The sequence below is a fragment of the Triticum urartu genome, chromosome 1A (genome assembly GCF_056163025.1).
Source record: "Triticum urartu cultivar PI428250 chromosome 1A, HENAU_Tu73, whole genome shotgun sequence".
Taxonomy (NCBI): Eukaryota; Viridiplantae; Streptophyta; class Magnoliopsida; order Poales; family Poaceae; genus Triticum; species Triticum urartu.
The window spans coordinates 198,863,721-198,886,934 of record NC_141873.1 but is presented as its reverse complement, the minus strand read 5'-3'; positions in this window follow the sequence as shown (position 1 = coordinate 198,886,934).

The window sequence follows — 23,214 nt, the reverse complement described above, 5'->3', positions numbered from 1 at the left end:
AAACTGGACATGGCAAAAACAGATTTATGAAGGCCTCTTTGCGAGCTCGATTCACTCATCACAAGGCATTGCATGATAAACTAAGCATACTACCAGAAAGAATACATGTTCAAGAATCTAAACATGGCAAGAACAATCTCATAGCATGCATGGATCAACTACAACAACCTTGGCAAAATTGATTAACACATAAACAATCTGCCAGGAACATTTTATAGCAAAAGTAGAGCAAGATTGAGTCATGATAGGGCACTCCATAAATGCAAACAGGGACATGGATGGATAGAGCATAATCATATGTCAAAATCCTCCTTACTGAACATACTCAAAAGAAGCATGGATCTCACAGTAGCAACATGAATACATGGCATAAAAATAACAGCAAAGAAATGACTTAGTGAAATTCTAAGTCCCTGAAATCAGCAATATCACAAGAGCTACTTTGCATGCTTATGCTAGTCACCACATTGATCACAAAAATACATGGCATACACCCCCCTGAATATGGCATGGCATAGCCCAAAACACATGTAGAGCTCATAGCCATATGCAGCACACAATAATCATGGCAAAAATGACAAATCCTCAAGATCTGCTAAGTAACAGGAACTAACATTTTGTAGCACTCTTGCATCAACGATTTGGGCATCAAGATGGACTCAAACAAGCATGGCACAATGGAACAAAATGAAGAGCACATCCAGATGAACATTTTGATATATCATGCATGCAAAACGGAGCTACGGATGAGGAGTTATGATGCGATGAATAGAGCAATAAAATGTTAGGGACTTGGGGGAAAACGGGGTCAACCTAGTGTTTGACTGGATCTGGATCTGGCGCGTGAACCGAGGTTCATCGGAGTAGCTCGCCGGAGTTGGAGGTCACGGTGGCGGCGGGACTTGCCGGATCCGAGGCCGGTGTGGATCGCCGGAGTAGGGCGGCGCGGAGGCGGTGGAGCCGGGCGGCGCCGGTGGAAGAACTCGGCGGCGGCGGAGGAGCTCAGGCGTTGTGGTGCGAGCTCCGAAGACGGCGGAGAGGAGGTGCGAGGCGGCGGGGTCGCGGGAGGCGCGGAGGAACGCCGCGGGCGGCGGCGGGCGGAGATCCGGGCCTCGGGGGCCCCGCGCGGGCCCTGGCGGGCCGGCTGGTGAGGCTCGGCGGCGGGGACGGCCGGTGCGACGTGGCAGGCGGTGATTCTCCGGTGGCGGCGGCTCAAACGCGTCCGACCCGGACGGACGTGTCTGGTGGTGCGGGGAGAGGGTGAGTTAGGGTTTCGTCCGCGAATTTTCGGGGGAAGATGCAAATATATACGTAGAGGGAGCTAGGAGAGTCCAAATGGAGTGCGGTTTTTGGCCACGCGATCGTGATCGAACAGCCGAGAGGATGGAGGGGGTTTGGATGGGTTATTGGGACATTTTGAAGTGTGTCTTGGGCTGCAACACAAATGAGGCCTTTACGGTTCCCCGGTTAACCGTTGGAGTATCAAACGGACACAAAATGGCACGAAACTTGACAGGCGGTCTACCGGTGGTGTACCAAGGCCGCGTGGTAAATCTCGGTCCATTCCGAGAAAGTTTAACACCCGCTCACGAAAAGAGACAAAATTGGGCGCCGGAGAACATAGGAGTGCTGCATCGCGAAACAGACAACGGGGAAAATGCTCGGATGCATGAGACGAACACGTATGCAAATGAGATGCACATGATGACATGATATGACATGCATCACATGGACAAAATGCAAAAACAAAGACAAGAACCCAACCACGAATCTCATAACTTAGAGCCGGAAATGGCAAGAGTCGGAGTACAAATATGGTAAGTTACATCCGGGGTGTTACAAGAGCTTTATAAGAAAAGCGCTACCGGAGTACTTCAAAGGTGCATCTCTGAAGAGGAAGGATGGCATCTTTTGGCAGAAATTCATGCTGGACTCGGCGGCTGCTACCTCTTGAGCATTGCGTTGGTTTTCCCCGAAGAGGAAGGGATGATGCAGCAAAGTAGCGTAAGTATTTCCCTCAGTTTTTGGGAACCAAGGTATCAATCTAGTAGGAGGCTACGCGCGAGTCCCTCGTACCTGCACAAAACAAATAAATCCTCGCAACCAACGCAAATAGGGGTTGTCAACCCCTATAAGGCCACTTACGAGAGTGAGATCTGATAGATATGATAAGATAATTTTTTTGGTATTTTTATGATAAAGATGCAAAGTAAAATAAAGGCAAAGTAAATAGAAAAGGAAATAACTAAGTAGTAGGAGATTAATATGATGAAGATAGACCCGGGGGCCAGAGGTTTCACTAGTGGATTCTCTCGGGAGCATAAGTATTCTACGGTGGGTGAACAAATTACTGTTGAGCAATTGACAGAATTGAGCATAGTTATGAGAATATCTACGTATGATCATGTATATAGGCATCATGTCCGAGACAAGAAGACCGACTCCTGCCTCCATCTACTACTATTACTCCACTCATCGACCGCTATCCAGCATGCATCTAGAGTAACGCCTTAAGCAAGATGACATGATGTAGAGGGATAGACTCATGCAATATGAAGAAAACCCCATCTTGTTATCCTCGATGGCAACAATACAATACGTGCCTTGCTGCCCCTACTGTCACTGGGAAAGGACACCGCAAGATTGAACCCAAAGCTAAGAACTTCTCCCATTGCAAGAAAGATCAATCTAGTAGGCCAAACCAAACTGATAATTCGAAGAGACTTGCAAAGATAACCAATCATACATAAAAGAATTCAGAGAAGATTCAAATATTATTCATAGATAGACTTGATCATAAACCCACAATTCATCGGTCCCAACAAACACACCGCAAAAGAAGATTACATCGAATAGTTCTCCACAAGAGAGGGGGAGAACATTGTATTGAGATCCAAAAATAGAGAAGAAGCCATCTAGCTACTAACTATGGACCCGTAGGTCTGAGGTAAACTACTCACACTTCATCGGAGGGGCTATGGTGTTGATGTAGAAGCCCTCCGTGATCGATGCCCCCTTCGGCGGAGCTCCGGAACAGGCCCCAAGATGGGATCTCGTGGATACAGAAAAGTTGCGGTGGTGGAATTAGGTTTTTGGCTTCGTATCTGATCGTTTGGGGGTACGTAGGTATATATAGGAGGAAGGAGTACGTCGGTGGAGCAACAGGGGGCCCACGAGGGTGGAGGGCGCGCCGGGGGGCGGGGGTAGGCGCGCCCCCTACCTCGTGGCCTCCTATTTTCTTTCTTGACGTAGGGTCCATGTCTCCTTGGTCCTGTTCATTGAGAAAATCACGTTCCCGAAGGTTTCATTCCGTTTGGACTCCATTTGATATTCCTTTTCTTCAAAACCCTAAAATAGGCAAAAAAAACAGCAATTCTGGGCTGGGCCTCCGGTTAATAGGTTAGTCCCAAAAATAATATAAAAGTGGATAATAATGCCCAATAATGTCCAAAACAGTAGATAATATAGCATGGAGCAATCAAAAATTATAGATACGTTGGAGACGTATCAGCGGCCATCACGCCGCAGCTCGGGCCCTTGTAAGCAAGGCCTTCCGTGCAGGTTTCTATTGGCCGACAGCCCGAGCAGACGCAGAGGACCTCGTCCAACATTGCGTCAGTTGCCAGCTTTTTGCAAACCAAAGCCATATGCCACCTATCGCTCTCCAAACAATCCCCATTACTTGGCCCTTTGCAGTCTGGGGGCTTGATATGGTCGGACCCCTTAAAGGAGGAAGCCATAAGAAAAAGTACCTATTGGTCATGGTGGATAAATTCACCAAATGGATAGAAGCCAAACCAATTGAAACGGCCAAGTCCGGACCAGTGATAGACTTCATATCCGGGGTTGTACACCGTTATGGTGTCCCCACAGCATCATCATCGATAACGGCTCGAACTTCACAGCTGACGAGGTAAAAACTTGGTGCGGCAACATGGGCATTAAGCTCGATTATGCCTCCGTCTATCACCATCAAACAAACGGTCAAGTCGAACGAGCAAATGGTCTTATTATGAGCGGCATTACACCCAGATAGTGGATCCTTGAAGGAATCAGATACGCACTGGGTTGAGGAGCTCGACTCCATACTATGGGGGCTGCGGACCACGCCGAATCGCACTACCGGATACACACCATTTTTATGGTGTACGGCGCAGAGGCGGTACTGCCCTGCAACATCATTCATGACTCACCTCGAGTGCACATGTACGAAGAGAAAGAAGCCGAGCTTGATCGGAAGGACAGTTTAGATGCCCTGGAGGAGGAGCGTGACGTTGCAAAACACCACTCCGCATTCTATCAGCAACAGGCTCGACGGTATCAAAGCAGAGAAGTACGGGCCAAAACTTATAACGTTGGCGAACTCGTCCTACGCCTACCAGAGAAGAAAAAGGACAAGCTCAAGCCCAAATGGGAAGGTCCCTTCATCATCGACAAAGTTCTAACCGGTGGAGCATACCGTCTGCGTGATGCATTGGGCAATCGACTCGAGCCAAACCCATGGAACGCGGCCAGACTTCGAAGGTTCTACGCCTAGTGCCAGACTCTGTGTTCGTCTCCTTACCTCCTCCCTTTATATATATATCCACTATCTGTCTTTCTTTCTTTATTTATTTCTTCCCTTTTTCTTCACAGCCTTAAAAGGTTAAAATGTGTCTTGACTACACAATCTTGACGCGCCATGCGTGCTCATCATACCTGGGGGCTTCTTATACAGAATCTTAATATAATTATGTTCCGGGCTCTATGCCCCCTAATATATGTTAATTTTCCACATGTACCATTTCTTCGCCGTTATATGCATCGATATGACTTAGGTTTTGGCCAAGCTGGGTTGCCTGGCTCTTGTGTTTATGCCCTACGTTCCCGTAAATTCGGCTAATGCATAAGGGGAGCACCTCTGCGATTGTTACTACCGGGTCAGCCGGATGTGTACCTCAGACTGGGTGAAGCCGAAAGCTAGCGTTCTTAAGGGAATATTCGGTCGGTGAACAAAAGATGACTTTTACTTATTGCAATACATGCCCCCAGATATTTATATCCTGGGTCTCTTTTCGCAGTTCTGACATGCACATTAATGCATGCGTACCTAGGGAAAGGAACCCTTAACGGAACTATTCTCCCTGGAGATGTTTCTTACTATCCATGTAATATAACATAGCTAGTTGGGTACTTGTCTGTTCAAGCACTTATGACCCCTACGCCTGGTTTCCACGCGTACCTCGGTTTTTACATAACTGAGCGGGTATTCGGATACACTCCGGACTGTCGGGTCCGGAGGTCGAAGCGAAAAGGTCCGCCATGACAAATGATTTACAATCCGGCTAGGGAGAAAATATGTCACTTGAAGTACACAGTCACTTAGACTGACTAAATTCTTCTTCTATACCATCCAACAGGCTGTCTAGCCTACAATCCTGTTGGGAATACTTTGCGGCTAATTTTACCTGGTCATATACCAGACTAACGGGGATCTCTTTCCCATCAGACCCTACATGTCTGACCTCGGCCATGTGGTTCAGGTCAGCCTTCGTACATCGCGTCTTCACCATGGCCCAGGCTTCCCTTGCACCTTGTCGGCAGGCAGATATCTTCCATAATCGGAAGCGCCGCCGTGCTCCCTTGAGCATCTTTACGAGCTCCCCCATGACTCCTGGCAGGGACGCGGATGGCCACAAGGCCTGGGCAATGCCCTGCATCACATGCCGAACTTGTTCGTGCAGTTGTGAGAGCTCTTGCAAAAGATCGCTTGCAGATCCGGGCATCTCCTCTTCGGGACGACCCATCAGCATACCTACAGATATAACTCTGTTAGCCGGTTTCTTCGCCGAACTCTATAAAAGTTCATTCAAGCACTTACTAAAAATGCCGCGTCGAAGCCTCTTATTCTCCTTTACGGAGTAGGCGAGCTGGGCCCGAACATCTTTCAGTTCAACGCCCAGCCGGGTATTGGCATCTTGGAGATCGTTTTTCTCCCGCCTAACCCGTGTAAGCACGCGCTCGCCAGCCTCTAGCTGTCGTTGAGCATGTTGCTCATCCCCTCGCACGATCTTCGGATTCACTCCGGGATTATCTACAGAATCTATTGTTAGATTTGCATGCATGCCGAATACTAACTGGTACATGTCATTTCATTCTTTTCGATCAGGACAAGTATTACCAGATGGGGCCTTCTTGGACTCCTCCATTCCAGCAACTGCGGCCCATAGCTGGGCTTTGCACTCCTCCAGCTCTTGAGACAACTAGGTATTCTTCTCCGTGAGAACCTACGCATATAATGATCCTTAAATCAGTTGTGCAACCTGTTTCAAGTCTCAGGGGCTACTGGTCTGTGGCTCTGTCAAGGCCATTTTGAGTAGCTCATATGTACGCGTCTCCTGAGTTGAAGGCATCGAACGCCTCTTCGGAGAAACCAGGGTCGCGAAGTACGGCCCGGCGACGCCTGTGATTCATGGCACTCTCCACTTCGGAATTCGTAGTGGACAGCCTATCCGCATCCTCTATAGGAGGAACATCCGGTGTTGTCCCCACGTTAGCACCTGCCCCTAAGTCCGGCTCTGGAGTCTGGCTGGTGGAGGCGTGGCCGGTAGGCCCTCCGGACACAGTCCGGTGAGCGTTTTTTCTGCGAGGAACCATGGACGTCATTATATTTTAAAGACGACAACCACGGAGTAGGCTTTTTTCATACCTCTGCGACGGCGTCTCAGTCCTGACCACCTTCCTTTTAAGCCTACCCAGCTTCGGTGCCCCTTGTTGATGAGTCACCGCGGGTTCGGCATGGCGCCTCGAGGGCCTTCCCTGTAAGATGCAATACGTGTGTGGTGGGTGAAGTGCCAAAAAGGGATCCTTCTCGGAAGTTGGGACTCCGGTTTTACTTACATGCGATGCAGGGAGCAGGCCAGGATAATCAGCTATGATGGCCACCAAGGCACAATCGCAGCTTAACTGATAGAACGTCCTGTCAACGAGCTCCATAAATATGTCTGGATCTTCTTAGAGTCCAGGGTCGAGGGCCCGGTCAGGGTCCTCTGGCTGTAGAGACGGGCTGTGGACCTCCCTCACGGCTTTTCGCAGTTCCTGCTATGAAATAGCAAGGTAAATATTTATGATGAAGAATGCGCGAAGGTCTGGAGTAAAAGGTAGTAGCGCACCCAGTTTGGGGGGTTGTACATGGAGAATCCATCCCGTGGCTTAATGCGGATGAACTCCTCTTCCTCTCCTTTGTATAAATCGGACAGTATTTTCGCTAGAGTAGCGGCGGTGTCCGGACCTTTACGACCGCAGCGGGTGGCATCGTCTTCTCCATTGAAGTGCCACATGGGTTTCCCCCGATACTGAAGTGGCTGCACCCCCCCGCATTATACATATTGACATAACCTCGACTATTGTCAGTCCTGATTTGGCCAGTGTTTTTATCCTGCCCATCAGGTAAAGGACCTCTCTGTTATCTTCCTCCTGGGGGCTCCGAGGGCGCCAGCTGCGGCGTTTCTTCAAAGGGGCATTACTAAACTCAGGAAGGCCCATCCGAATAGGGTCCAGAAGGGGCATGTCCTACATATAAAACCACTCAGAAGGCCAGTCTTCGGATGTCTTCTTCGGAGTACCGGACAGGTATCCGGTCCCGGCGATGCGCCATATTTCGGCTCTGCCCACTTGATATATTGACCCCTCCTGTGTATAGGGTATGAGGCAGAATAGCCTCTTCCATAGCTCGAAATGAGCTTCGCAGCCCAGAAACAGCTTGCAAAAGGCGACGTAGCCGGTGATGTGTAACATGGAGGCAGGAGTAAAGTTATGCAGCTGGAGGCCATAGAACTCCAGGAGAAAGGTTGGAAAAAGCGGTAGGCGTAAGCGAGGCGGTTGGCCTTCGCCTAGTGCCTAGGCGGTGCCTAAGCACCCTAGGCGCGGCCTAGGCGGTAATATAGTTTTTACTCATAGTGTATTTGTGATTATTATGTGGGTGCTGATATTAGTTTAGGGCATACAAATAAATTAATTATCGTCTACTGCCATTGAAATATAACCCGTTTGGCATATCAGTGCAGTATGTGGCATAATTTCTTTCTTGGGAAGGCAATTCCTTGCTTGCCCTGCCTAGACCTCCATTTATGCCCTAGGCGAGGCATTTGGCTATTGCCTAGCGCCTAGGCGTGCCTAAGCGCCTCCTACGGAATGCCTTTTCCAACAGAGCCAGGAGCCCACGGAGGAACGGATGGATTGGAAATCCGAGTCCCCTCAATAAGTAAGGGACAAGGCATACCCGCTCCCCCCTGGATGGGTTGGGAAAGCTCTCCGCTTGCTCCCCGCCATTATAAGTGGTTAGTCCGGCTCGGACGAGGACCATATACGCAGGAGGGAGAAACCCCTGGGTCTGCAACTCTACTAATTGGATGTGGGGGACGGAACACTTCTCCCAATTGCCTGGCTTAGTGCTACGGGAGCGAGAGGAGGAGCTGCGATGGCCGGCCATGATGGGATGGACTTTTCCGGGTGCGCTCCGATGGATACTCGCTGTGGGAGGATGGTGTGATCTGGATCTAAGGATCCCTGACTCTTTAAATAGATGATTTACTTACATAGTTAGGGTGGCAAATGTAAAAATGCCCCGACTTCTCGCATTCGCTCGACACGTGGAAGATAGCCGTTATTAAAGCACAGAAGCCGAGGAGTGCAACATAAATGGGAAGCTGGACACTACTCATTACCACAGGTACTCAGGATTTGGAGAAGAACCCGCCTTGCAATGCCGAAGACGATCTGTGCGCCGGACTCATCGTCATTGAAGCCTGGTTCTGGGGCTACCAAGGGAGTCCTGGATTAGGGGGTCCTCGGACAGCCGGACTCTATACTTTGGCCGGACTGTTGGACTATGAAGATACAAGATTGAAGACTTCGCCCCATGTCCGGGTGGGACTCTCCTTTGTGTGAAAGGCAAGCTTGGCAATTTGTATATGTAGATCTCCTCCCTTGTAACCAACTCTGTGTAACCACAGACCCCACCGGTGTCTATATAAACCGGAGAGTTTAGTCCGTAGGACAACAACAATCATAGTCATAGGCTACCTTCTAGGGTTTAGCCTCTACGATCTCATGGTGGATCAACTCTTGTAATACTCATATCATCAAGATCAATCAAGCAGGAAGTAGGGTATTACCTCCATCGAGAGGGCCCGAACCTGGGTAAACATTGTGTCCCCCGCCTCCTGTTACCATCAGCCTTAGACGCACAGTTCGGGACCCCCTACCCGAGATCCGCCGGTTTTGACACCGACAGAGACGCCGGAGCACATATCTCCCTCGCGTAATGCGGACCAACCAACACGTGGTCGGGACAGGGCGGCTGAACAGACGCCCTGTGGTCGGGATAAAGCGGCAATTCAGGACGAACAGCAGCCCGCCCCACCGCCTCGCAAAAACAGGGACATACCAGCTTGGGACCATACATACAATCTTCGGCAGGAATTGGACAATAGAGCAGGACACAGCAGGTCTATATACGGATCGCGAGGACGTTTTCGTACTTGGGACGACAACTACCTATTCGGACGTGACAAACTTAATCACACTCGGGCCAATAACCACAGACGGACCTCGTCGGAGATACGCCGTGACGCGGCCTGCTATAGAGGTGCCGCACACACTCTCTGCTTTACTGACGAGGTGCTGGATCATGAATTCCCCGAGGGGTTCTAGCCTGTCAATATTGAATCATACGACGGAACAACCGACCCCGCAGTGTGGATTGAGGATTTTATTCTTCACATACACATGGCCCGACGAGGTGATCTCCATGCCATCAAATACCTCCCATTAAAGCTCAAAGGACCAGCTCGACACTGGCTAAATAGTCTACCTGAGAACTCCATCCGCAGCTGGGAGGACTTGGAAGAGGCCTTCCTCGACCACTTCCAGGGTACATATGTCCGGCCACCCGATGCCGATGACTTAAGCCACATAGTTCAACAATCTGGAGAATCAGCCAGAAAATTCCGGACTAGGTTCCTAATCAAAAAGAACCAGATCGTCGACTATCAGGACGCTGAAGCCCTAGCGGCCTTTAAGCATAGCATCCGGGACGAATGGCTCGCCCACCACCTCAGCCAGGAAAAGCAGAGATCCATGGCAGCCCTCACGGCACTTATGACCCGCTTTTGCGCGGGAGACGATAGTTAGCTGGCTCGCTGTACAAACATAGCCAACAAAACAGGCCCCTCTGAGGCCAAAAACAGCACCGGCAAGCTCCGGCGCAACAGACACAAACGCTGAAGCAATGGCGATAACGCCGATGACACTACAGTTCATGCCGGATTCAGTGGCTCCAAGTCCGGCCAGCGAATGAAGCCCTATAAAAGGAGCAGCGTAGGATCATCCAGCTTGGACCGCATAGTCGATCGTCCTTGCCAGATACATGGCACCCTAGACAAACCGGCCAACCATGCTAACAGAGATTTCTGGGTCTTTAAACAAGCCAGCAAGGTCAACAGCAGAAACAAGGAAGGAGAATCACAGAGCGAGGACGATGATGAGGAGCCCCGACAGCCGAACACTGGGGAGCAAAAGAAATTTCCCCCTCAAGTCAAAATGGTGAACATAATATGCGCTACCCACATCCCCAAAAGGGAGCGCAAGCGCGCACTTAGGGACGACTATGCGTTAGAGCCAGTCGCCCCGAAATCCAATCCGTGGTTGTCATTTCCGATCACCTTTGACCGCCGAGATCATCCAACCAGCATTCACCATGGCGGTTCAGCCGCACTGGTCCTCGACCCAATCATTGACGGATTTCACCTGACACGAGTCCTAATGGATGGTGGTAGCAGCCTCAACCTTCTCTATCAGGATACAATACGTAAAATGAGCATCGACCCCTCACGGGTCAAGCCCACGAAGACTACCTTTAAAGGAGTCATAACAGGCGTAGAGGCCTGTTGTACGGGCTCAATAATGCTGGAGGTAGTACTCGGTTCCTCGGATAACTTCCGAATCGAAGAACTAATCTTCGATATCGTCCCATTTCGAAGTGGCTATCATGCCCTGCACGGATGAACCGCATTCACTAGATTCAATGTGGTGCCACATTACGCTTATCTCAAGCTCAAGATGTCCGGCCCACGTGGCATCATTACAGTAAATGGAAACACAGAATGCTCCCTCCATACAGAGGAGCACACTGCCACTCTAGCAGCAGAAGTACAGAGCGGCCTTCTCAAGCAGCATTATAGTTCGGCTGCCGAGCCCCTGGACATCATCAAGAGGGTCCAGACCACACTGCAGCAGGACAGCTCGGTTCGTCAAGAGCCGAATTAGCAATTTGACCTCCGTCCTAGCCCCGATGAGGCAATGGCACTAAAACAGCGCGTACATAAACTACGCACTCAAAACCCCATGGGAATTGACGGAAGCATAACTCGTTCGTGATCCACTGTACGGCTCGACCGACCCTGGGATTCGCACGCTTTTACTTTTTCTTTTTTTTACAGGTTTTCTTCTCTTTTGGAGGTCTACGCGGACAACCCGCTTGCAGAACACACCAAGGGGGCAAGGAGCTTGGGCTTACAAGGGAATCCCCAGGTGGTCTATACTAAATGATTCCCATACTTGCTTTTCATACCCGCACGTAGCTCGCCCTTGGTTGCTGCATGTTAAATAGCCCTACTTGCTTATCGCACTACTTGTACAAAGTAGGCCTTGACGTACTAGTTACATCACAATGGTGAATACACGGTAGCGTCAGCTTATTATTTCATTTTTCCATTTACTCACCTCGGTATTAATTACTCACTGCACATGTACACCATGGTACGTATTACTATGCCAGGGGCTTCATTACACCCAACATTATGGCAATAAAAAGTCTGAACATTTTTATAGTATAGTTCGGCACCCCGAACTTATAGCATTATATGCATCGGCTCCGAATCATGTCTTTGGTCAATAGTTGGGTTGCCCGGCTCCTGTGCTTGCTACCTTACATTCCGCTATATCGGCTAGGGTAGTAAAGGGAGAACTACTGCGATTGTGTCCCGGTTCTTCCGGACGAGCACCTCAGTAGAGAAAGCCAAAAACTGACTGTCATGATGTGGCGAGAGCCGGTCAGCTGTTCGAGAGGTTCCAAATCGTTAGAGATTCTTTTCCGCTTCTTGCGAAGAATCGGTTCCCCCGATTAAGCATGCATAGCGCCCCTAGTTCGGTCTTCCGAATACCAGGGGCTTCGCCAACTTTCTTAACTGTCAAACTCCTATGGCTAAGTGAGGGCGGTAAAGGCCGCATAGTCTGATTGCCTTGTTCGTTGCGCTAAGCACCTCCTTAAAGGACCAGAATGTGGAGTAAAGAGTGTTTAGATTTATCCCGAACACCCCTGTACTATCTACGTCTAGGCAGAAGCCAACGACTAGTCAACCCTCAGAGTTAATAAACGGCCGCACAGGAGGTAAATTTAAATCATAAGCATTATACTACATAACACCATTGTTCCATATTACAGGGCAAGGTAATACACATGTTCTCATGGGAATATGATATCCTTCGAACATTTCTCCGCCACAAGGCGGGACCCCTCCAGGACACCATCAAAATAGTGCTCGGGCCGACGATGCTCCTTGCCCTCCGGCGGCCCCTCGGTCATTAGCTTCTTGGCATCCAGCTTCGCCCAATGCGTCTTAACGCGGGCAAAGGCCATACGCGCACCTTCAATATAGACCGACTGCTTCACGGCTTCAAGCCACGGACAAGCACTCATAAGCCGCTGCACAAGCCCGAAGTAGCTTCTAGGTATAGGATTGACAGGCCACAGCCGGACTATCAGGTCCTTCATGGCTAGCTCTTCTAACTTATGCAGCTCGACCAACTGCTTTAGCTAGTCGCTGAAGCGCACCGGATGTTCGGATCCCAGATATTGGGACCAGAATAGCTTCTCCATAGACATCCCTTCTTCGGCTCTATAATGCTCGGCAGCATTTGACACACTGTGCGGCAGATCTGTAAACGCCCCTGGAAAATCCAAATTCAGGATAAGTACAAGGAACGTTTCTTCTTCACACCCGCCGTAATCTTCTTGGCCGCCTGAATTTCCTCGAGGATGCTCTTGGCTTCGGCTCGTGCATCCTGCGTGCTCTGGCGGGCCTTCGCCAATTCGAACTCTTGCACCTTACAATCGCGCTCCAAGGACTCAAACCTCTCTATCGCACCCTGGAGCTGTTGCTACGCCTCGCCAACCCGGGCCTCGTGCTCCTCAAGTGAGGCGCGTTTCTTGGCCACTTTGTCCTTGGCCTTGGCTAGCGCCTTCTTAAGGGACGCCACCTCGGTCGTGGCCACTAATAAAGTTTATGACACTTTAGTCCTGATGGACTACTCATTTTTTCAAACTGTACCCACAGGTTACTGCATACCTTGGCTATCTTCCAGCTGCTTCTTCACAAGGCCGAGCTCCTCCTCGGCCCGCTCCAGTTTCCGCTTCAGTCCGGAAACTTCCGCAGCACGAGAAGTGGCAGCCTGCAGTGATACCTGCTTATTCACATAGACAACTCATGTTAGACTCCTATGATATTTATTCTCGATCCTCTGTTTGGCCTTTCCTCCTGAACACCAAACAGAGCATCAGGGGATACTATGTATATGGTGATATTTTCCCTACAATCACATTACTCACCTCAAAGCCCGTTAGAAGGCTGGTGCAGGCTTCGGTTACTCCGCTTTTGACAAACTGAACCTTCTCTACTACCGTGTCCATAAGGACATGATGCTCATCCATGATAGAGGCGCCTTGTAGCACCTCCAACAGATTATCCGGCGCCTCTGGTTGGACAGAGGTCACCAGTGGAACAGGCACATTCCCTCCTTGAGGGGAATACCGTTCGCTGGACCCCGAAGCCATGTAGATCTACGGAATGGTATCCGGCTGAGGCCCGAAGGAAACTCGGGCCCCGTCACCAGTCCCCGTGGGGACTTTTTCCCCCGTATGTCCGGTGGCCGAAGAGTCATCCTGGGACGTCACCCTGATGGTCTCCGGAATCTCCCCCCAGCCCGGGAATGTCTTTTTGGACACCACCTCGTCATCACCCTTGGGTGAGATGGAATGAGCAGGTGGCGGAGACATGCTAGCCATCTCCTTCGAGTCCATCGAATACTCCGTCGAGGATCGCGGGGAGCCATCGCGTGCCGGAGTGCAATGACAAGGTTTAAGATGTATCAATATTAAAAAACAAGAAGGCCAGATGTTTTTGATTCTGGTACTCACGAGGTGGCCTGAGGCTTGGTCCGGCGAGGTCGCTCCGGACTGCTATCAACATCCCACGCGGAGTTATTCGCGAGGGAGCCTCTCCCCCTCTTGGGCGCCTCCGCCTCCAAACTCGTGGAGGCCTCCCTTTTCTCCCTTCCTCCCACAGGAGGGGAGTCGCCTCCCTCCTCGTCGTCATCGTCGGCGGCTGAGGGGTCTGTCTCATCGTCAGATGAGATGACCAAGGTGCTCCTTTGGTGAAGCCCACTCCTGGTCCCCTTGGCCGTGGTTTTGACCTTCTTCTCCGGCACATCGTAAGGCGCCAGAAATAGCATCTCCGTAAGGAGTGGAGTTTCTTAATCTTCGGGCAGCGGAGCCGGACTATTAATTCCGTCCCGCTAGGTCGACCCAGGCCTGAAAAACAAATTGATAAGAAGGCTTAGTATCCTTCCTCGGAGTGTGTCCTTAAAGACTATACCTTGATGGCTTACCGAATTGGCTTGACGCTTAAAGTTGAGACCGCGATCTTTCGTCAAGGCTGGCGTCGTCTCGCTGCCCTTGAAGAGCACCTTCTAGATATCTTCGTGCGTTGAAGGGATGCACAAATCCTACGATGTCGTGTTGGAAAAAAGTTGTCAACAGGTTAGATTCGTGCAAATATGTGTCCTTCGTGCGATGTCGTGTTGGAAAAAAGTTGTCAACCGGTTAGATTCGTGCAAATATTATATTCTCTCTGCAGTTGTGTATAATGCGCATAATAGGTCAAGATACGATCATTGCATCCGAAGACTATCTTGGAGTTCGGAGAAAGGGGAACCCGCCTTACAATGCCGAAGACTATCAGCCTTGTCATTGAAAGTCAGGTTCAGGGGCTACTGAGGGAGTCCTGGACTAAGGGGTCCTCGGCCGTCCGGCCTGTTATCCATGGGCCGGACTGATAGGCTGTGAAGACATGAAGGCCGAAGACTGCATCGTGTCTAGAGTGGACTCTACTTGGCGTGGAAGGCAAGCTTGGCGACCGAAGATTCCTTTTTATGTAACCGACTCCATGTAAACCCTAGATCCCCTCGGTGTCTATATAAACCAAATGGGATAGTCCGGAAAGGACAGATAAATATACTCATTACCATACCCACATAGGCTAGACTTCTAGGGTTTAGCCATTACGATCTCATGGTAGATCAACTCTTTTTATACTCATATTCATCAAGATCAATCAAGCAGGAAGTAGGGTATTACCTCCATAGAGAGGGCCCGAACCTGGGTAAACATCGTGTCCCCCGTCTCCTCTTACCATCGATCCTAGACACACAGTTCAAGACCCCCTACCCGAGATCCGCCGGTTTTGACACCGACACCCGTGAACTGCTGTAGGCGCCGCTTCTATTTTGTTCTTCTTTTCCTTCCTGCATCAGAAAGAAACCAGAATGGGCCCCGGAGGGGCGTGTATCGAACTGTGATCTCAATCGTTATGTTATGTTTGTCGTTCCTGTGCCGTGTCGCAACACGGTCGTTTTATGTAAGGATAACTTAGCTCAACTTGTTTTGGGTGGCCTCCTTCTCACGAGGCGCTTGCCTCCTAGTGCCTGTCGAGGCCTCCTTGACGTGATATGCGCTTAGGAACTGCAAATAAGTCGTCAAGAGGTTTATTGCTCACCCGGGGATTGGTCATAGGTGTCGCTGGCCTTGACTCAGTGCTTCACATCGCGATACCCGTGGGGCATGGATCAGGAGAAGTGTGTCGGCTTGTGGGCTCGAATGAGGGTGCCTCGCGAAAAGACAGAAGGAGGAAGCTCACAAGGGTACCTATTCAGCCCCCTCGCGAGGGAGGCAAGGGAGAGTACAGGTCGACCAAAGAGGCGAAGGCAGAATAGAGGCAGAAAGCGATAAAACGGGACCGACAAGAGATATCAGAAAGAAAATTTCAATTAAAAGAGGGGCGAGCCAACTTCCGAAAGCAAATAAAAAGCCGCTTCTGGCACCTAGTCTAGTCTTCGACGTCTTCTCACCAGTGCGGAGCTAAGTGTTGCCACTCGGCGTGGGAGGGAGCCCCCGAGGCCCAAGGGCGGCTCTCCTGAGGCTCCGGGGCATGTACAGCGGCACTCATTATTACGTGAGAGTGTCACGGGCGGCAATTCTTCACAGGAATGGGGCCTTGCTTCACAGGCACTGGGCCTTTCCTCACAGGCATCGGGCCTTCTTCACAAGCACTGTGTCTCCAGGCGCGAGGCGCCGGGCCTGGAGACGTGGACGACCTTGAACGGGCCCTCCCACATGGGCGAGAGCTTATGCAGCCCCTCCCTAGAGAGCACCCGCCTCAGGACGAGGTCACCCACCTCAAGAGTCCTAGAGCGGACGCTGCGGCAGTGGTACCGCCGCAGCGCCTGCTGGTACCTTACCGCCCGTAGTGCAGCTTCACGGTGTCGTTCCTCCCCCAACACGAGCTCCATCCCCCGCATGGCGTCCTGCTGCGTCTCATCAAATGTCGGGACCCATGTGGAGCGATGCTCGACCTCATGAGGGAGGACTGCTTCTGCTCCATAGACGAGGAAGAACGGGGTTTCGCCCGTTGGCTTGGTGGCGGTGGTGTGGATCGACCACAGCACAGACTAGAGCTCGTCGTGCTAGCCCCTGCCGCAGGCCTCGAGCTTCTTCTTGAAGTTCCTGGTCTTGAGGCCCTTCAGGACCTCCGTGTTGGCGTGTTCGGCCTGGCCGTTGCTCCTGGGGTGTGCTACTGAGGCATAGCAGATCTGTGTTCCAAGGTTAGCACAATATGACTTGGGGAGATTGCTAGTGAACCGCGAGCCGTTATCGGTGATGATGCGGTTGGGGACCCCAAAATGGCTCGCGAGGCCCTTGATGAACTTGATTGTAGAGCCAGCTAGGATGGCACGGATGGCTTCAACTTCCGGCCACTTAGTGAACTTGTCGATGGCGACGTAGAGGTATCGATAGCCCCCAGGCGCCTAAGGGAACGGGCCCAGAATATCCAGCCCCCAGACCGCAACGTCCATGAGAGTGGGATGGTTTGGAGGCCCTGAGCTGGCTGATGGATCTGCTTGGCGTGGAATTGGCAGGCCTCGCAGGACTTCACCAGCTCGGCCGCGTCATTGAGCGTCGTAGGACAGTAGAATCCACTTCGGAATGCCTTGCCGACGAGGGTTCGCGACGACGAGTGTTGCCCACAGTCTCCGCCGTGTATGTCAGCTATCAGCTCTTTCCCCTGTTCCCTGGAGATACAACGCAGTGTAACGTCATTTGGTCGCTTTCTGTATAACTCACCATCCTGGATGCAGTATGCCGTGGCCTGACGGGCCACATGCTCCGCGTCCTCCTACTTCTCTGGCAACGTCCCTTGCATCAGGTATTCCTTGAATTCCTTGGTCCAGCACCCCTCCTGGGGCTCGAGCGCCAGGAGTAGGCGCGTTCCTGAGGTCGGGCCACAGGCTGGGGCTCCTGAGGCTGGCGGCTGCGGGAGTTCCTCCCGAGGCTGAATTGTTGTTGAAATCGGCGGCGTTGCTGATGGCTTGAAGAGCCGCTCCTCGAAGACGCCAGGCTCCTGGGGCTATCGCTTGGATGCTCTCCTGGCGATGTCGTTTGCTTCCTTGTTGGTGCCGCGGGGCACATGCTGCAACTGCAGGCCCAGGAATTGCTTCTCCATCTTGCGCACCTACTCGTGAGCACTAGGGGCTCGTGAGGCCGTGGCGCCACCATCACTGGAGGGCTGGTCAGGTATCTCTTGAGGTCTTGAAAAGCTTGGTCGGCCTCCGGGGTCCACTCAAACGGGCCCTTCTTTTTTCATCAGCTTGAAGAAGGGTAGGGTGCGCTCTCCAAGCTTGGAGATGAAGCGCCCCAACACAGTCACCCGACCAGCCAACTTCTGCATTTCCTTGAAGGTCTGTGGTAGACTCATGTATTCAATGGCCTTGACTTTCTCTGGGTTGGCCTCGATCCCCCTATGGGACACCAGGAAACCCAGTAGCTTGCCGGATGGGACACCAAACACGCATTTCTCCGGATTGAGCCGCAAGTCCACCTGGCGAAGGCTTTCAAAGGTCTCCTCTAGGTCTTGGATCAAGGTCCCCGCCTCTCGGGACTTCACCACGATGTCGTCGACGTAGGCTTCAGCGTTTCTCCCGAGCTGCCGCCCCAAGGCGATGTGCATGAGTCATTGGAAGGTTGCGCCCGCGTTGCGTTGCCCGAACAGCATGCAGGTGTAGTAGTACACCCCACACGGGGTCAGGAAGGTCGTCTTCTCCACATCTTCTACCTCCATCTTGAACTGGTGACACCCTCAGAACGCGTCTAGGAAGCATAGCAAGTTGCACTTGGCGGTGGAGTCGACGATCTGGTCGATGCGTGGAAGCGGGAACGGATCTTGGGGGCAGGCCTTGTTGAGGTTGGTGAAGTCGATGCACATCCGCTCTTTCCCGCCTTTCTTGGGGACGACGATGGGGTTCGCCAGCCACTCAGGGTATCGAACCTCGCATATGACACCCACAACCTCCAACTTGCGAGTTTCTTGGACGATGAAAGCTTGCTTCTCCGTGGACTGCCGCCTCGCCTTCTGCTTCACAGGGTGTACGTTGGGGCACACCTTCAGGTGGTGCTCTATTACCTCTCTTGGGACCCCTACCAGCTGGTCGGGCTCCCAGGCGAACACTCCCTTGTTTGCACACAGAAACTTCACTAGCGCCTCCTCCTGAGCAGGCTCGAGGTTGGCGCCTATGGTAAAGGTTGCCCCTGAGGACCCGTTCTCCTCGACCAACGCTTGCTTGGTTTCGGCCTTGGCCTGAGTGAAAAATTGCTTCTTATTGGTTGGCGCGGCTCCCTTGGCCTTGGAGGTATCCGCGTCGGCGGGTTGTGCTGTCGCTGCGGCCTTGAGGGCAAGCTTGAGCGCCGCTAGGGCCTCCTTAGCGTCCCCCTTGATGATGAGGACGCCCTGGCTCCCCGACATCTTCATTAGATTGTAGGCAGGATGGGTTGCTATGATGAACTGGGCCAGAGCTGGGTACCCGAGGATGGCGTTGTATGGGAGGCCAATGCGGGCGATGTCGAAGTCGATGAGCTCGATGCAGTAGTTGTCGCGCGTGCCGAAGGTCACGGGGAGGCGGATCCGTCCCAAGGAGCGGCTGGAGCCTCCGCCAACTCCCGAGAAGGGCTTGCTGGGGCGGAGCCGCTCAAACGGTACGTGAAGGAGGCTGAAGGCCTCGACGGAGAGCACATTGAGGCTGGCGCCGCCGTCGACGAGTGTCTTGGTGATGGATATGTGGCAGATGGTGGGTGCGCAGAGCACCGGGAGCACACCCGAGCCAACGGTGGAGGCAGGATGATCCTCCGAGTCGAAGGTGAGGTCGGCCTCAGGTGTGGCCCAGCCGGGCGGAGCCCCCGGGCGCTTGGAAGCGATGTCGATCTAGCAAAAGTATGACTTGATGTGCCGAACTGAGGGTGGTGCTTGTGAACCGCCGAGAAGAGCTGCGACGATAGGGGTCCTCGGTTCCCCGAAGCGAGTGACGAAGAGGCCGCGCAGCTCCTCCCTGGGGGCGAGAGAAGACTCCGGCGGGTGGAGGAGCCAGGCACGCGGCGCGCCCACAAGGGCCATTGGGAACCTGTTGGCCATGACCTTGTCGTCGCCCCGGCTTCCAGGACGGCCTCCTAGTATGCTAGCAGGAAAGCCGACATGTCCGCCGCGCCGTCGTAGCGCGGCGGCATCTCCGGCTTGAACTTGGGTGGCCACTGCACCTGCCGCAAGGCGGGGGCAAGGCTCGGAGCCCCCGAGCGCCACCGTTGGCACCGGTAGATCCAGCTAGAGGGGCGTCCGCCATGGGGAGCGGGCGTGAAGATGGTGGAGCGTGAGCCAATGGAAGGAAGACTCTGGCGCACCCCCTACCTGGCGCGCCAAATGTCGGATCACGGGTTCCGGCAAAACCCTTAAGGTTCGAACACTGGAGTACGCGCGAAGATCTCCCCCCCCCTATCGATCCGCGTCCTAACTTAGCTAAGATCTCACGAACTAACTCGGCAAACTCGCAACACAAAGGACACGAGATTTATACTGGTTCAGGCCACCGTTGTGGTGTAATACCCCACTCCAGTGTGGTGGTGGTGGATTGCCTCTTGGGCTGAGGATGAACAGTACAAGGGGAAGAACAGCCTCCTGAGGTTGAGGTGTTCATGTGCTTGGCGAACTGGTTGTTGTTCGGGTGGATTCGAGATGAGTCCCTCCTACTGTGGTGGCTAATCCTATTTATAAAGGACATGGTCCTCTCCCCAAATATTGAGCGGGAAGGGAGCCAACAACGGCCAATTCAAAAGGGGACAACTAGTACAAGCTATCCTGACAAAACCAGTCTTCGCCTGCCAAAGGCTCTGGTGGTGACGCCGTCTTGGGATCCACGGTGACCTCCATCTTGCCGTCCTTCTGGTCTTGGTCTCGTTGCACCAATATGCCAACCTTTGCTTGATGCCTCGGTACTCCATGCCTGCGCTTTCCCCCTTAGTACCAAAGAGGAAACAAGGACGCTACGCGCGCTGGCGCCCGCTTGGTCTCGATCGTCATGGCTTACGTCACGCAAAGCTCGCGAGGTTTGCCCGGCCTTGAACTCTCCGCCCCTCGCGAGCCAGCCTGGTGAGGCCGCTCGTGAGGAGTTCTTGTGTCGTCCGCCTCACGAGGCTTGGCCCCTCGCGAGGGTCTTGATTCGTTGTTGATGAAGATGGGCCGTACAGGCCTCCCAGCAAAGCCACGTCCTGGGCCGTAGGCAGGCAAGTCTGGGGACCCCTGTTCCCAGAACGCCGACAGCAGATTTTAGCAGCTTAGCACTAGTCAAGCAATCAACCTACACATGCAAGTCTAAGAGTATAGCAGCGGAATGTAAAACATTGCACATGAAGGTAAAGGGAGGGGTTTGGAGGGAGCAAACGCAATGTAGACACGGAGATTTTTGGCGTGGTTCCGATAGGTGGTGCTATCGTACATCCACGTTAGTGGAGACTTCAGCCCACGAAGGGTAACAGTTGCGCGAGTCCATGGAGGGCTCCACCCATGAAGGGTCCATGAAGAAGCAACCTTGTTTATCCCACCATGGCCATCGCCCACGAAGGACTTGTCTCACTAGGGTATATCTTCATGAAGTAGGCGATCTCCTTGCCCGTACAAACTCCTTGGTTCAACTCCACAATCTTGATGGAGGCTCCCAAGTGACACCTAACCAATCTAGAAGACACCACTCTCCAAAAGGTAATAAATGGTGTGTTGATGATGAACTCCTTGCTCTTGTGCTTCAAATGATAGTCTCCCCAACACTCATCTCTCTCATTGATTTGGATTTGGTGGAAAGATGATTTGAGTGGAAAGCAACTTGGAGAAGGCTAGAGATCAAGATTCATATGGTTGGAATGGAATGTCTTGATCTCAACACATGAGTAGGTGGTTTTCTCTCAGAAAATGAATGTTGGAAGTGTAGGCATGTTCTGATGGCTCTCTCCATGAATGAAGAGTGGGTGGAGGGGTATATATAGCCTCCACACAAAATCTAACCGTTACACACAAATCACCAAACTCGGTGGAACCGAATCAGAAAATTCGGTCAGGCCAATTTAGTTCGAAATGTGAACGCTAGGATTTTTGGTGGGACCGACATGTCAACTCGATGGGACTGATTTCATTAGGGTTAGGGCATAATGTAATCTCGGTGAGACCAATTACACAAACTCGGTGGGACCGATTTTGGTAATAGGCTAACCAGAGAGTTGGTCAGGCAAACTTGGTGGGACCGATTCGCTCATCTTGGTGAGACAGAAACATTACGAAGGGGAAACAGAGAGTTTGCATTGCAAACTCGGTGGGACCGATCGCTCATCTCTGTTGGACCGAAACATTATGAAGGGAAACAGAGAGTTTGCAATCCCATCTTGGTGAGACCGAGATCCCTATCGGTGAGACCGAAGTGACTAGGGTTTGTGGCAGTGGCTATGTCAAAAGAACTCGGTGGCGCCGGATGGAATATTTCGGTGGGGCTGAGTTTGACTTTTGGTTTGGGACATATGTGGATATGAGAAAGTGGTTGAGGGTTTTTGGAGCATATCACTAAGCATTTTGAGCAAGCAACCCATTAAGCAACACCTCATCCCCTTTTAATAGTATTCGCTTTTCCTATGGACTCAATGTAACGCCCTTGATGCGGCTATATCTCCCACGTGTGGAAGCATGACTTAGAGGCATAACCGCATTGAAAGCAATGTCGCAAGTGAGGTAATCTTCACACAACCCATGTAATACATAAGGGAAAGAGATACATAGTTGGCTTACAATCGCCACTTCACACAATTACATGAATAAAGCATTACATCAACCAGATACAATCAAGGCCCGACTACAGAGCCAAAATAAAAGAAGACTACCCCAAATGCTACACAGATCCCCGGTCGACCCCAACTGGGCTCCACTACTGATCAACTAGAACGAAACAAAACAAAGGACAAGATCTTCATCGAGCTCCTCCTTGAGCTTGGTTGCGTCATCTGCACGGTTCAACGGCACCTGCAAGCTGGTTTAGGAAGTAACTGTGAGCCACGGGGACTCAGCAATCTCCCACCCTCGCGATCAAGACTATTTAAGCTTATGGGTAAGGTAAAAGGTATGAGGTGGAGCTGCAGCAAGCGACTAGCATATATGGTGGCTAACATACACAAATGAGAGCGAGAAGAGAAGGCAAAGCACGGTCGAGAAACTATGATCAAGAAGTGATCCTAGAACAACCTACGTCAAGCATAACTCCAACACCGTGTTCACTTCCCGGACTCCGCCGGAAAGAGACCATCACAGTTACACACGCGGTTGATGTATCTTAATTAAGGTCAACTTCAGGTTTTCTACAACCGGACATTAAAAAATTCCCATCTGCCCATAACCACAGGCACGGCTTTCGAAAGATCAAATCCCTGCAGGGGTGTCCCAACTTAGCCCATCACAAGCTCTCACGGTCAACGAAGGATATTCC